Genomic DNA, 15,924 nt, shown 5'->3' with positions numbered 1-15,924 from the left:
TGCTCTCTCATCACAGCAGTCTGTATTGCATTCAGTAATTTTTGTGTAGCTACAAAACGTATTTCAGCAATAGTGTATAAATGCGTTTTAGATGCAATCGGTACAGTGTCACCTTCATTGAACATGACAGAGGTGTGCCCTGATGTCCCTGCGAAGACGCGGATTCTCCCGGTTCGTGGTGTTTACAAATGTGTGTAAATGTCTTGAAGCTATCATTTCAGCTTGTACGGAACATAAGACATTTGTGTGTTCCATGTGTACTAGAAAAGTCTGGATGTATTAAGCAGTAGAAAGTTTCACCCATTTTGCGTACTCTGGAATGTAAGTTCTTCCAAAAGTTTGAAAACCCCATATGGATTGTACTCTCTTCAACTTAGTTGGAGGTTGAAGTAGCGCACACTTCTTTAAGAAGTGAGTCGCAAGGCTTTTGCCTTCACTTGACAACTAATATCCCAGAAAAAGGACATTGGAATGGACAGTTTTGGTTTTTTGAAATTATATTTGTAGCCCATATGAGCAAACCCCAAAATTATGTAATCTACTCTTGTCAAGTGTTCTGAAAGGTCCTAATCCATCAAGTAGATGTCATAGACATAGGACAATGCCTGGTCATCAAAGGTTTATAGTAGCTCTGTTACTCTGGCTGAAGACTGGGGTAATCAACAGAATGGCCGCTGAGAAACTAGAGATGAAAATGCAGTCCAGTATCTGCTCCCAGGCTTTATATTTAGTCAGAAAACTCAATAAGAGATATCAAGTATGTTTAGGGATTTCTTCCGCACTATGTTGTTCATTAGTGTGGACTGTGTGTATTTTGTACTGCAAACACGCGAGTAGCTGTGTTTATAGTCTAATACTAGAAAGTATGACTGATCGGGTTTCATTATGGGAAACAAGGGATTATTCATTGATGAGGTGCAACTTTCTATTAAATCTTGGTATTCAAATTGTTGAAAGATTTTCCTAACTTATTTTTTAGCTTTATGATTTATTGGGTATTGTCTTTGAAGATGTGGGGTTGTCCTCAGTGGTATTTTATGATAAGGGAAACCGCGATCCCACTCCACATGGTTGCAGTATAACGCAGAAGCTAGCGCTACTCACTCCATGGCATATGAGTGTTTAACTGATTGTGGAATGAGGCCGGAAAAATAAGGTAAAATTAGTGTATCGGTGTTTGATCATTCCAATATGAAATCAGGTGGCCAATCCTTTTCAGCCAAATGAATATCGCAACCTTGGATTAAGTCCTCCCAAAAGAGAACATTAATGTTTCTGGATCTGTACCCCTCCAAATGGAGTTGTATTTTGTATAAACAATGTGGGACACTTACCCTAGTATCAGGTGCCCCCACCATGACATACTCACTCAGTGCTACTCCCACCAGACAATCCATCAGGTTCTAGGAAACTATTGTGACCTCTGCCGGGCTGTCACTGCCCACAGTCCTGGCTTCATGTATTTATTTGAAAAGTTTTATAAAGTGCGAACATGAACCAAAAAGGGTATCAGAGTGCTGTACAAAGGAGGGTACATGGCAAGAGGTCAAAACATGAGTACAGTACAAGTTAGAACACAAGAAGTACCTAAGAAAAGAGGTAGCCAGCTGGATGACACGCAGCAGTTTAAAACTAAACGGAGAAAAACAGAATTTATGTTCCTAGGCAACAAGCTGACACCTCAAATCACTATGAACTGGCCAAAAGAACTAGGACACCCCCCGGGGCATAAGACCCCCATAAAAAACATCGGGGTGTGTTTCGAGACCACAACCTTACAATGTAGTCCCAAGCCTGGAAACTAGCAGGCACCTCTTTCGGAATCCTGAGGATGTTCTGAAAAATCATGGACCTCATCCCAGAGGAGGCCCAGAGAACCATGACACAGGCCATGGTGGTCTTGCGCCTGGATTACGGAAACTCTCTCTTCTTGGGTCACCCAAATACGTGCTGAATAGACTACAGGTGGTACAAAATGCGGCAGCCAGACTACTCAGAAACACACCAAGACATGAATTAGCGGGAAAGGCTCTGAAATCACTCCATTTGCTGCCAGTGCAGGCCAGGATCAAGTTCAAAGTGCTGTGCATCACACACAGGGCCCTAAATGAAAAAGGACAAACTTTACTAAGGACCCTGATCACACCCTATACACCAGAAAGAGCCCTAAGTTCCTCTGGCCAAAATCACTAGGATTAGGCAATCCAGATGGGGAGGAAGATCATTTACACATTTAGTTCCAAAACTATGGAACTCTATGCCCACAGATTTAAGAGTCATCATAGATGAGACGGCCTTCAGAAAGAAACTGAAAACCTGGCTATTACCAGACTGAGTCCCCGGATCATGATCACTCCTGCTCCATAGCGCTGGGAAGCCCCTGGGCAGCTACGTGCCCTACAAAAGTCACAAACATAAACATACGAAAAGTTACAGCAAGTAGTACACCAAAAAGGACCTGTGGAGAGAACCATAACAAATTTTGAGCAAACGGTAAAAAAGACTGTCAAATTGACAATGGAAGTGGATTGAAGATGGCAACAGGGCTATTGCTGTAGATGGTCATTCAGGAGTACCACTTGACATGTTTTTTGAATGAGGTAGTCGATGGGTTAGATCTGATCTCAGGAGAAAGAGCGTTCCAAATTCTTGGAGAAAGACCAGAGAAAGCACGGTTGTATGTTCTTTTCCTATTGAATTTAGGTAGTTTCAAAAGTAGAGTATTAGAGGTTCTTAAGTTCCAACTCGAGACAAATAGCTCAAGCTTTTTAACTAGGTAGACAGGGGTGTTGTAATGCATAGCTTTGTGCATCAGGCAAGCTATCTTGAAACAAATCTTTGCTTCAATGGATAGCCAGTTAAGCTGAATTAAGTCAGGAGTGATATGGTCATGTTTTCTGGAGTCCGTGATAAGTCTGGCCGAAGCATTAAGAGTGGCTCAAAGCGGAGCCAATCTAGCTTTAGGAAGGCCAGCTAGGGTCACCAACCCATATTCCAAGCGTATGATATCTAGGGATTGGACTGCTGAGTGGATGTCATCATGAGGTAAGAATGGCTTGATTTTCCTTAGGGTGTTGAGCTGATGATTGGCACCCCTAATAGTGGCACTCATGTGAGCTTGCATATGCAGGTATTTGTCCAGGATGATACCTAATAATCTAGCAGAGTCAACAACATGAGGGGTGCAGTTGAGTGCAGAGAGTTGTTTGATCCAGTCTTGGGTAGGAGCCGAGTGGTTGTGGGGGGCAATCAGAAGAATTCGGTTTTAAGGGTATTTAACAACAGTTGATTATGTGTTATCCATTGTTGAGTTTTCAGAAGTGCATCATTTAGAGTTCTTATGTAATCAGGAGAGGAGATCTTCAAATACAGTTGCGTGTCATCAGCATACATATGGTATTGAATGTTAGAGCCGATCAGAATATTGGAGAGAGGTTCCATGAAAAGGTTGAAGAGTGTGGGCGAAAGTGCAGAACCTTGAGGTACTCCAATAGTGACTTTGATTCTTTGGGTACAGTTATGCAAGAAAGAAGCACACCAATTTAAGACAGGGCCCGAAAACCCCATCCTATGTTGAAGAATAGCAATCAAGTTTTCATGTTTAATAGTGTCAAATGCTGAGGACAAGTCAAGAAGGATCAGAAGACACGGGACAATTTGATCAAGGGATCTCAAGGCGTCATCAACGATGTGAGTTAGTGCTGTTTCAGTACTGTGCCCTGCTCTGAAACCTGACTGGGAAAGGTCAAGGAGCTGAAATGTCTCGATGTGGTTGCAGAGCTGTGTATGGATGCATTTCTCGAGTAATTTCGCTAAAGTCATGATGCTGGTGATCGGATGGAAATTATTGGGATCAGCTAAGTCGGCATTCGGCTTTTTAGGGATGAGAGTGACATGCCCCATCTTGAGGAAGTCAGGAACCTCCCCTGTAAGAGAAATTCTTCAATGATCTAGGCCCAAAGTGGAAGAATGGCTGAATTGAGATTTTTGAGAAGCTTAGCGGGAAGAGGATCGCTGAAGTGATTAGAGGGTTTTAGAGACGCCAGAGAATGTGCCAACTCCGCATCATCAGGGAGCAGGAAAGAATTCCAAGAAGCGTTGTTTTTAGGAGAGCAGACTATGGGATGGGAAAGTGCACTCTCTGTCTTATGTACAAACAATGCTTGGTAGCTCAAGGACCGCGGGCTAGGTGCGGCAAATTGCAGCTCAAGTTCAGTTTTCCTTGCCTGATTCGAGAAGTGAGCTGAGAAGTCCTCCTCACTGGGGCAGGAGGTCATGAGTGCCGATATATGGTTTGTAGAGTGAGTAGCTTGTTGTTTGATGATTTCAAACAGTTTCTTGGGTCTCTTTTGAGCACTGTCAAGCTGGGCCCTGAAGTGATCTGATGTTGCACTGCGAATGTGTTTGTTGTATGCGCTTCTCATCCTTTTTAACTGATTGAGGCTTGTAGGAGAGGGAGAGTTTCTCCATAGTCTCTCTGAAAGCCCAAGTTTGCGATGTTTCTCATTTAGCGATCCATTAAACCAGGGTTTGGATTGTTTGATCTGAATCCTTTTGAGTTGCTTGGGAGCGATACAGTCACATATACTTGACATGGAACTGATGTAGTGATCTGTAAGGTTGTCCAAGTTAGACATGTTAGGGAGAGGCTGAAGCAGATTCTTGCTAATGGTAGTTAGATTATTGATGTTGATGCCTCTCTGATAGTGAACCAGCTGTTTGGTTTTAAGTGGTTGACCTTGTCTGAGCAGGACCTTTTCCACAATGTGAAAGGAGATTTGGTGATGATCCGACCAATCACAAGGTATTATGTCAACAAGAAGTATAATGTTGTCTCTAGCTATGATAAGGTTCAGGGTAGTGCGTTTATTGAGAGTGGGTTTATTGCAGGCGTGGATGAGGTTGAGGTTGGAGAGGCAAACCTTAAAAGAGAATACTAGGGGATCATTTGTGTAATTCCAGTGAAGGTTAAAATCCCAGAGGATGATATGGCTAGTGTCAAGGTCCGCACATGAGGAGATGGACTCCATAATTTGCTCGATGAAGAGCAGATTGTCACCAGGTGGATGATATATCGTGTGGAGCACACAGACAATCTTGCCATTGTTCCAGATTTCGGTGACTAGGTGCTCACAGGAGGACATCCACCCCTTTGGAGCCTGTTTCACTGTGAGGTTGGAGTGATGGATACAGGCAATGCCCCCTCCCATTTTGACCAGTCTATCAGATCTGATAATGTCATAATCAGGAGGGATTAAGATGTCAAGCATTGGGGAGGAGGAATCATTGAGCAAAGTTTCAGTAAGGATCAGGAGGTCCAATTGTTGAAAGAAGATGAGGTCAGAGATGTCAGCAGCATGTTTCACAGCTGATCTGCAGTTGAGAAGCATTTTTGATATGAGAAAAGGTAGTGACTGCTTCTGGGCAAGACGTGGTGATCTGCAGAAGGTTATCCATGTTGAGGAGACCCACCCCGTGATTTTATTTTGTCTTTGTTATTCTCTCACATCTTCTTTGTAGAAGACTCGGGTGCTTGCTTAGAGTTATCCTTTTCATAATTACTATTTAATTGTGGTTTACCAGGTCTGGCTCCCAAATTATCTCTAGCCAGCATAGCACAGATTTCTTCGATACATTTAGGTAATTTGCGCTCCTGTTATACAGGAGCTACATCCCGTATATGCTTGCGTATAGCCAACGCTGCTGCTTCTCCCTTTTTGTTACTCAACATAATGGTGGATACCACTGCAAAATTGCCCATCAGCTTCATGCCCAAGGAATGTATGACTTTACAATGCATATATTTGAAACGCATGCCTTTACAACACAGTTTTTACATCGCAACATCCTTTACAATGCATTCTTTTACATCGCATGCCATTACATCGCATTTTTAGAAACCACCTTTACAACGCATTCCATTACATTGCATGATACCATTACAATGTTTACCATTACAACGCATACCATTACATCGCATTTAAGGTAAGTGTGGGATAGTGTAAGGGTAATAATTAATATTCTAACTCCAGAGAGTGCAATAGTAGGGTAAGTGTTGGATAGCGTAGGGGTAAAACGTACTATTCTAACTCCAGTGAGTGAAACAGTAGGGTAAGTGTTGGATAGTGTAGGGGTAAAAATTACTATTCTAACTTCAGTGAGTGCAACAGTCGGGTAAGTGTCGGATAGTGTAAGGGTACTATGCGTTGTAATGCTATGCGTTGTAATGACTTGCGAAGTAATGCCTGTGTTGTAGTGACATGCGTTGTAATGACATGCGTTGTAGTTTCATGTGTTGTAATGGATGTTGCGATTTAATGACTGCGTAGTAAAGGTAGTGCGATGTAATGACTGCGTTGTAAAGGTTGTTTCCCTGCCCAAATCCAGGGCAGGCGCTGCTCCGTACTCATTCTGGATCTGCTTTAGCACTTCAGGAAAAACAGCCAATGAAGGGGTACCACATGTTCTGGTATACACTGCTGCAAAGACTGTACCCCAAGTTGTGCAGGCTTCTACAGGGTGAGCCATCCCTATTGGTAAGCAAATAGCCAGTATTCTGTGTTTTTCCTGTGGGCCCGTATGGAGAAACCCCGCCTCAAGCTGACTTGTTTTTTGTGCAATCCAGAACAGAATCTCCTCCCGTCTGACTGGAACTTTTCCCATGACTGCATTTAGCATTTTTAGCTGATACCCGCAGTAGCAAATTGATGTTGTGCAGCTTGGGCAGTGCACGCAGGGTAAGATGTTAATGTTTGCATAACAAACTACGTAAGACATCTGTATATTGTAAATCTTTGTAGTGTACACTCGTGTGCTGCTGATAAATTATCAATGTTAGGAAGATGCAGTGTGTATCTGGCTAATACTGGCCATGTTGCTCCTTCATTTCTAAGGGGACCGAGTCTAACATTTTCTGTTGTGTGTGGTAGAATGCCATTAAACCAATTTATATGTTCTTGGTATGTGAGTGGTATTTCTATTTCTTCATGTCGTGTATAGTTTTCTGGTATCTCACCCTTTTACTAGGTGTGAAATACCTGTGTGTTGTTATCTGCAGCTGGGAATGTAACCCATGAATAGAATACCTCTGTCCTATGTGCTTTGTGAGCCTCAACCATGAAGGTGACATCTCCACTTGCAAGTGCGAGGCCATGTTGTTGTAATTTCTGAGTAACCACATGTCTGCAGTTCTCAGCAATGTTAAATCCTCTATCTTCCAACATTATAGTGAATGCATAAATAAGTTTACAGAGAGAGAAGCACAAGGAGAATAGATTCTTTGATGAATTCAAGCTTGAACAAGCTACAGCCAATACATAGGGGTTACCTACTCAGCTGATGAGGATAATCCCTCCCACCATGAATGTCTCGGGTTAGGAGGTAAGCAGGGGTCTCTGAGAAAGCAAGATAGAACTACTCAGGTGACCATTAAATAAGATGCATGGATTCTGCACAAACTCAGAACAATGCACAGGATAATGAGACCTTGATGTACAGGGACTGAGTCTTCCTACAACCATAGTACCCACAAGCCCAGGACCGACTAGCTATAGTGCCTGACTTACACTCCTACTCACCCCAGAACACAACACTCCCAGATCTCTCAGGAATCAAGGCAACAAGACACACCCTTTTGCTCACTTTCTTGTACTTGTCCACAATAAGATCTGACAGAGACATGGAATAGTTTAAAATATTTCTTTTAACTAACGTGGCTTAGGGGGGCGTGGCGTGACAGCATGACTGCCTAGACATGTTTTAAGTGAGCTCCATGCGGCGGCCCGATATACTTTACAATCCTGCCTTATCCTGGCCTCCTACCGATCCCAGTTTGTAACCTGAGCTGCAGCAGACCCTGTGCTACTAAACTTATGGCTGTGGAGGTGAATAAACAGTGGCAGAGCTAGGAGTAACGGGACTCGCAGACCGCGTGACGAGTCGACAACCTTCTTGGTCTGGAGGAGTCTGAGATGTGGGCCTGCAAAGGAGTGCAGAGTGCCCGGATACCCCAGGGATTCATCTTGTGGACCTGCCGCGGTTGTGGTGAGCGGACCCTGGGTCCTGATCCCACATCTGCACTACAACACATGCTGCGCCATCGAAGGACTACCGGGGCCCAGAAACGGAGCTGTGAAGGAGGAGCCTCCGGTCTCTGCCCCTGTGTGGAGTTGCCGGAGGAGATATCACCTCCGACGATCGAAGCCTGTTGTGTGGGGTCCCGGACTGGATGGACGGTGAGGGCCTCTCCCATGTGGGCCGAGTGGTGGGGTCCCTCTGCTTGACTTCCCCAGTAGGAGGAAGACGCTGCCTGGGCCTCGCCTATCATTCTATGGTGAGTGGATCCCTGTGGAAAAACTGTGGAATTGAGGTGACAGGGACGGTTGCGGGTTCCAATCGGCATGCTGATTGAGCTCCCCCGGCATTAACTTACGGCAGATGTGACCTGGCTGTAACAAACGGCACTGCGGATCCTCACGCTTTCACATCCCATCTACATTTACAGACTATACTTACAACTGGCCAGCAGATATGAGCTGCACTTGGCACTAAGCAGACCCCTACATACACTTTTGTCATTAAGAGCTGCGTGACCTGCTGTGCAGGCCCAACAGCATAATAGGAGGTGCATATCTGCGGCTCCTGTAGTTGAGACAAATCTTGAGAGACACATTGTGGGTCTGAAGCGCCCTAGTGTGGCATGATCCCAGGGCAGCACGTGACTGTGCTGTATGGTGGACGACGGTTGGATGCTGATTGCACTGATTTGAGGTCTCATCCTGGCTGAGGAAAAGTGAGAAATTCCCTCCTGGGCCCTTCGTCATGGTCCCACAGCCGACTGCCTGGAGTTGCTGAGCAGAGATCTGAGGCATAGACTGAGTACGGAGGCCAAGTTATACTCAGCAAGACCCATACTCCGGCTGACATTATACCGGTGGGAAAAGCTGGTGGGGAGGAGGAGCGATTGTATCCCAGGCGAGACTGTAGAAGTACTGGTGAGGCACCTTGGTTGTTCCCTCAGCGAAGGTACTGCACAGGGGGAGTTCCCGTTCAGCCCCCTGAGTTCCATGGGGAAAGACAAGCCAGCGAAATCGCAATCAAATAAAATATTGAACTATGCTCAGCCGGTCTTAAATGGTCCTGATGATACCACTGGTAACCAAGCAATGGACAGGAGTACTCTGGAACGGGGGGGGGGTGTCTTAGGAGGCACTGACACTTAGAAAAATTGACACTGTGGCCATAGACGTCAACATCCAGGTTTCAGCCAGAGTAACGATCACGGAAAAAGATACCGACGCATTAAAAGAGGAAGTTAAAAGCCTTAGTACCACGTTGGTGGAACTGAAGCGTCAGGTAGTTAAACTCGATGACTGGGCGGAGGACTCTGAAGGGCGGTCACGAAGGGGGAACCTACGATTTGTTAGCCGCCCCCCTGAGGCCTGGAGCACCACCTCGGGCTATCATTGCAAAGTTATTTAATTTCAGATATCGAGACCTTTTGCTCCAACCCTCTCGCAGCGGACAACGATTCTTCTTTGAAGGCCATCCTATAACATTGTATCCGAATTACACACAGTGTGTTCAAGAGCAGAGGAAGACCTTCGTGCCAATCATGCGGCGACTTCGGGATCTAAACTTGAAATATAGCCTTATGTTCCCGGCGAAGCTCCGGGTGATGAGTGGAGGCTGCGTCCTGTCCTGTTCTTTTTCATGGCAGAGGAGGCGAGAGACTGGTGGGATACTTGCGCCCCGGGGGGGTCGACGGTTGGTCCCTTCTATGAGCTCTGGTGAGACGCCTTCCTTCTGAGGGTCGGCAACCCTGGATGAGTGTCGTAGAATATAAGCTTTCTTGAAGAGATATAAAATATCAATAGCTAGACTGCAGGAAACACACATCTGGGGAAATACAATAGCGAGTCTCTGTAAACGGTGGAGGGGGCTGTTATACCTTTTCCAGAATTGACCATTATTGTCCCATATGTGCAGACAGTAGCGGAGGCTATTCGGCATTATTTCGCTGAAAATTGGGGTTCCGCCTCCACTAGAGCCACTGAATGGGAGGCGCTAAAGGTTGCGATCGGAGGATTCTGTATGAGGACTACCTATGGGGTCCAACACCAACTCAATGCCGATATTGATTCCTTGGAAACACGATAAAAAACCCTAGAGACCACACACTACAAGACCCCGGCAGATATGGCTGAGTGGACACAAGTTAAAGGAGAATTACTTGAGGCATGGTCCCGCTTAGAGAAGCATAAATCCACCACTTATCGGCAGTGACTTTATATGGAGGGCGACAGGTCAGGAGCACTTTTATTACGCCTGATTCGTACCGAAACTAAACAGTTACCCATGCTTCAACTTCGTACTGATAAAGGGGAGGTGGTGAACACGCAAACTGCGATACTTGCAGTATTTGCGGCTCACTTACATCAGATATGCATGGCAGCCCCCCTGGTCCAGTCGCAAGCCTTGACAGATTATATATACACAGTGACACTCCCTACCCTTGAAGAGACAGAATCTGTGGCCTTGGGAGCACCACTTACTAGGGAGGAGGTGTTAACTGAAATTAAGATCCTGCAGTCAGCAAAATGTCCTGGTAGTGGTGGCCTCTCAACTGAGTTTTATAAAAATGTTGGTCCCTCAATTGGTGGATCATCTCCCAGAAGTGTACAAAAAGGCTCTAGAGAGGAAGTCACTTCCCACAACCATGATGGAAGCTCTGGTGTCTATGGTTCCTAAGCCTGAAAGAAATCCCTTGTCCCCGGCTTCTTACAGGCCCATATCTCTTAAATGTTGATGAGAAGATACTTAGTGGAGTGCTGGCAGAAGACTCCAACCATATATGACCCAACTGGTCCATCATGACCAGGCCGGCTTTCTTCCTGGTCGAAACAACACACATAATTTATGTCGACTTGCACATATTTGGCATGTGCCGAACCTACAAGATAAGGATTGGGCCTTGTGTCTTTTAGACATTAAGCAGGGCTTTGATATGGTTGAATGGGAGTATATATGGGCAGTGCTTGTTAAAATGGGATTGGGGGACAAATATTTGAACTTCCGTTGGGTCCAACAGTGCACGTAGTGTCAATGTATGCTGATGTTACACTGGTGTATCTCCATCGTCCCAGGGAGGCGGTCCTGGAGCTCCTACGGGAGTTCACTGCTTTTTGTGTGGTATCGGGCCTTTGCCTTAACGCGGGGAAATCTAAGCTTTTCCCTATGGGAAACCTGAGGGACAAAGAAGAAGATGAATTGCCCATTGTGGGGGTAAGCTGGGTCACTGACGCGGTGAGATACCTGGGGGTCCGTTTGATACACACACAGGAGGCTTATCTGGAACATAATATGGGACCATGTGTAGAGGGCAAATCAGTGGAGTTCTGGTGTACTTTACCCTTATCAATGATGGGATGTGTTCCTCCGATAAAAATGGTGGTCCTCCCGAGGTGCTTATATGTAATGCAGAACTCGCTCTATTGGATATTGTGGAAGTACCACCTCCAATGAACCGTCTTTTGATTGACCAATTATGGAGAAGCAAATGGAAAAGGGTGGGGTTGCGGGCATTACAGAGAACGTGGTAAAAAGGGGGACTAGAGGTTCCAAGACTACATTTCTATTATATGGCAGCGCAGGTCCAACATGCCGTACACTGGCTTGATGAGAATGATAATTGGGAAAAACAGTTACTGAGGGGTACTCACCAGGATATTCCTCTCCCGGACCTCCTAATTTTGGGCTCAGGCGTGCCTGGACAACTCCCATATAGTTTGAGACATGTGGCCTCCAACTGGGAATCTGCGGTTAAGGTAGCGATACATAGAGTGCCCTATGCCCCAGAGGCCACGCTGTGGGCAGTGGTACCATTCAGGCAAATTAGCCAAGTTATGTCCATCTCCAGATGGGCGGAGGGAGGTTGCCGGAAGATGGGCGATCTATATTTGAATCGGCAATTGCTAACCAGGGAGGAGGCGGAATCTGCATTTGACCTGGGCAGAGGTCAATACCTTCAGTATGAGAAGATTTTAGTGGTAGCATGGGGGATTTGGCCAATGTTTCCGGAGGAACCGCCGATACCCTTCAAGCCCTAGTGACTCTAGCCGGGGGCCGTAGACTGGTCTCTCATATCTATCGGGCACTGAGGGCGAATTTCACTAAACGCCCACTTCCGATCCAGGCCAGGTGGGATGTAGTATTGGAAGCGCCCTTCACGGATCCCGAATGGAAAAGGGTGCACGAAGGGGTTAAACAAATTAGTTCCAATACTAGATTTAAACTCATCCAATTTAATGTTGTTCATCAAACCTATTTGACCACGCATGTGCTTCATAAAATATAACCAGATTATTCCTCTTGTTGCCCCCGATGTGGTTATAATGACGCTCCCTTCTTGCATATGTTATGGGACTGTCCAAGGCTGCAATTTATTTGGAACTCCATACTGGAGCGTTTATGACAGGTCACGGGATGGACGCTACCCCAGTCCATTAAGGAGATACTGTTGGGTCTTCTCCCCTGTACCAAAGGGAAGAAGCTTACTCGTAGATTTCTCCAACTGGGCAGTGCTTAATTTGTGCCGGAGCTTTCCGGTGCTTAGCACCGGCACTTAATTATCAGGGCCGGGTCTATGCATCTGCTGCACACGTCACACATTGCTGTTTTTTAAAATTTACCGTAAGGCTGTACTCGGTGCATGCAGACTCAGCAGCGTGTTCACTGTGAGCCACGGCGCGGTTAACAGTGTCTGGTTGCGCCGTTGCGGGTGTGTGAGACACTTCTTAATCACCTCGCCTGCCCTGAGGCTGAGCCCAAGTCCAATTCATAAATTATATATGTTGATCGTGGCGGCCGCGCGCTGCGGCACTTCGTTCAATCACAGTGCAGTGTTGACCGTTGCAGTGTTGCCACTTGCAGTGACACTGATTTATTTGGGCGGGCGCCGGGCTGGATTTTGGTTCTGATGTGGGGGAGGGGCTGTGCGCGCAGAGCGCGCAGATTTTTTTCACATGGCCACGCCTGCCCCCAGCATAACCACCGCAGCTCACACTGCCCACCACGAGTCATCACCGTTGTTCAAAACAGGCGACCTCCGACCACATTGAGAGAAGGGGGACGCCTGTGCAGGCATCGATCAGGCAGTAGAACAGTGCAGTACCGTATGGTAGCAAGCAGCGCCAGGCCGCGGCGGCCGCCTAATCATACAATCAGTTATTCACTGAGCAAAGGCAGTGCAGCCAGTGTGTGTCCCTGCCGGCCGGCTCACCACGATAAAGGTAAGAAGTTAAAACTTTACTAAACCTCTTGGAAATCAGGGTTCGAGCTTCGAGGTCGCGTTCACATCATGTGATTCTGGGCAAATCACTTACTTTCCCCGTGCCTTAATGTGTAATGTAAATACGTCGCTATGTAAAGCGCTCCAATACCTTCGGGTCGAGTTCGCGCTATAAATATTTGCAACAACAAAAAACATGATAAATGCTTCCCACGGAATCTGATCGGCTCACCAGCTCTGTAAATCTTCCTCATCCTCCAAAAACAAGGTCCCTTCTGTTGACATCCACGACCCACCCCCGCCAAAAGCCCCTGATTTCACCCTCCTTTGAGACTCAGTAGTGTGACGGGTACGAAGAGTCACTGAGCCCGGGACACCTGCATTTTTATAATTTCGAAGGCAAATACGGGCACCGAGCATGCACCCAGCGGTCGAAGTGGGCGGGATCGTCAGGGCACGGCGTGCCCCTACTTCTTTAATTGATTAGGTTCCGTTTCCCTGCTTTTTCATTTTAAAGAGGCATCCCAGGACGCCAGAAATCATCAAGGCCTATAGATAATGCTTGGCGTTCGGGGAGGTGCGGGGTGAGCAGAGAAGGAAATGGACTGTCTTTTCTTTCTGGCCCAGAGAATACTATGACAGTGTCCACTTCTGCTCTGCCACTGGCAGCTGCCCCCCCTTCTTCCTCTTCTTCCCTCTGTTTCTGTCTCGCTCCACCTCACTCACTGAAAACCGTGACTTCAAGAAACTGGTATTACCCTGTCTTTCCTCCTTTCGTTTATTTGTTCCCTTTTGAAATGGGTCCAAAGAAAGAAAAAACACTTCTGCTGGAAACGTGGTCTTTTTCTGAAATTTTCAATTTCAAAGTGCAGCCTCGAGATGGAGAGAAATAAAACATTCAAAATATGAAAAATAAATAACCACAGCAACACAGAGCGGTCGCAAAGTGGCCAGAGTGATTTTCTTCACACCCAAACACATTAGCGCCACTTTACAGTGTTTGCCGGTAAGCACTACTTCTATGTTATTGTCTCTCTTTGAACACCATTGTTTTCCCTGGGTGGGAAAGTGCACCATTCCTGGAGGTACTGAAATGCCTGCTTGAGGGGTGGATTGGAAAACAAAACAGGGGCTGTGTGTTCACCATACTGCTTACGTATTGTAAGGATATAAGCAATGGGCATTGAAACGGGTCCCTTCTGGGCCCTGTAGTCATGTCCATAACTTGTCAGGCAAAAGCATTAACGCTTTTACGCTCATTGTTCAGAAATGTGTGAAGGTAACCATGTTGTTCCTCCTTATACGCACCTGCTTTACTTAATCTAGCTGCCTGCCTATGAGTGTTTGCGTTTTCCATGATGATATTATTTTCTTTTTAGGCAGTATATTGCTCTTGTCTAGTACGTAATTTGAATTGAGTCACATTCAGGTGTTTATAGCGGGCACAATTGGGTTGTAGCTGAAGGCAGTGCGAGTTTTGCTCAGTGGGGCGGTATGGTGTTCAGTGGGGGAGAGGATGTGGCACCATAGTCAGAGCTGCCGAATTTGGAACTGGGGAACCAGGTTCAGCCTTCATGACCAGTCCACCAGACCACTCTACTGAGGGATCCCATTCCCATGCTAGACCTTAGAAGGCCCCGCAAGACCTTAGAAGCCCTGGTGTCCTAGCACCAGCAGGTGGACCCTAGCGGTGGCAGGTGTGGGTTAGTCTTGAGGGCCTGTCCACCACAATCCACACTGGTATTAATGGGACTGTACATTTTATGATATTTTATTATTATGACATTTTTACAGTCAAACAGCTAACAGTCTCTGCAAATATTTGTCCTTATTAGTACCAGTATTACATACAAATGCAGCAGTGAGAAAGGTGACCAATCAACCTTTGCAAAGGGCCCTCCACTTCACAGCAGCACGTCACATTTTTTAGTAACTTTTGATCCGTTTGAGCTTAAAACAATTTATTAGTTAAAATCGTCAGATTAAGCAGCAGATGATGCATTATGTGGCAAATATGGCAAAGCCATAAATATGTGGAAAACATTTGCAAACTAGGATATTTTGCCATTCATGTTTGAATTGCTCTTGTGGAAAAAAGGAGAAGTGCTGATGACAGAAACTCAATTGCTCAGAGACAAATGGCTTGTGATTCCACTTTTCAGTGTATTTGGGATGTTATGTGATTGGAAACATATTCCACTTTGTGAATGTATTTTAATATCAATAACTCATATTAAACCAAATAAATATGTGTATCCATTGGTTGAATTAAATAACGTAATAAGCTGTAACCGGTTAGTGAAATGGGAAACAAATACAAAGAATTGGTATATTTTGCTCTTTCGGCCACATCTGATCCAATCCTGGGTTATTCCCACCCTCTGATTCCCCGCCCACAGTTCCCCACTTTTCCCCCCCCACTTCGACCACTGGCATCACCACAGCCCTGGGGTACAGTCAGCAATGGGATCAATGCACCAGCCCCTCTGTGCTAAGAAACGTTACTCTAGACCTGGGGACCCACCCAGCAATGGGAAGCAGCAGCCCCTCTAGAGCATTCATAGAGGCAATGGAGGGATGGTCAGCAATGGAGTGAAGGCACTGACGTCTTACAGCAGCAACAAACATTACCATAC

This window comes from Triturus cristatus, chromosome 2_1 (genome assembly GCF_964204655.1).
Source record: "Triturus cristatus chromosome 2_1, aTriCri1.1, whole genome shotgun sequence".
Taxonomy (NCBI): domain Eukaryota; kingdom Metazoa; phylum Chordata; class Amphibia; order Caudata; family Salamandridae; genus Triturus; species Triturus cristatus.
The sequence above is the reverse complement of the archived record's forward strand: the minus strand, read 5'-3'. Positions refer to the sequence as shown.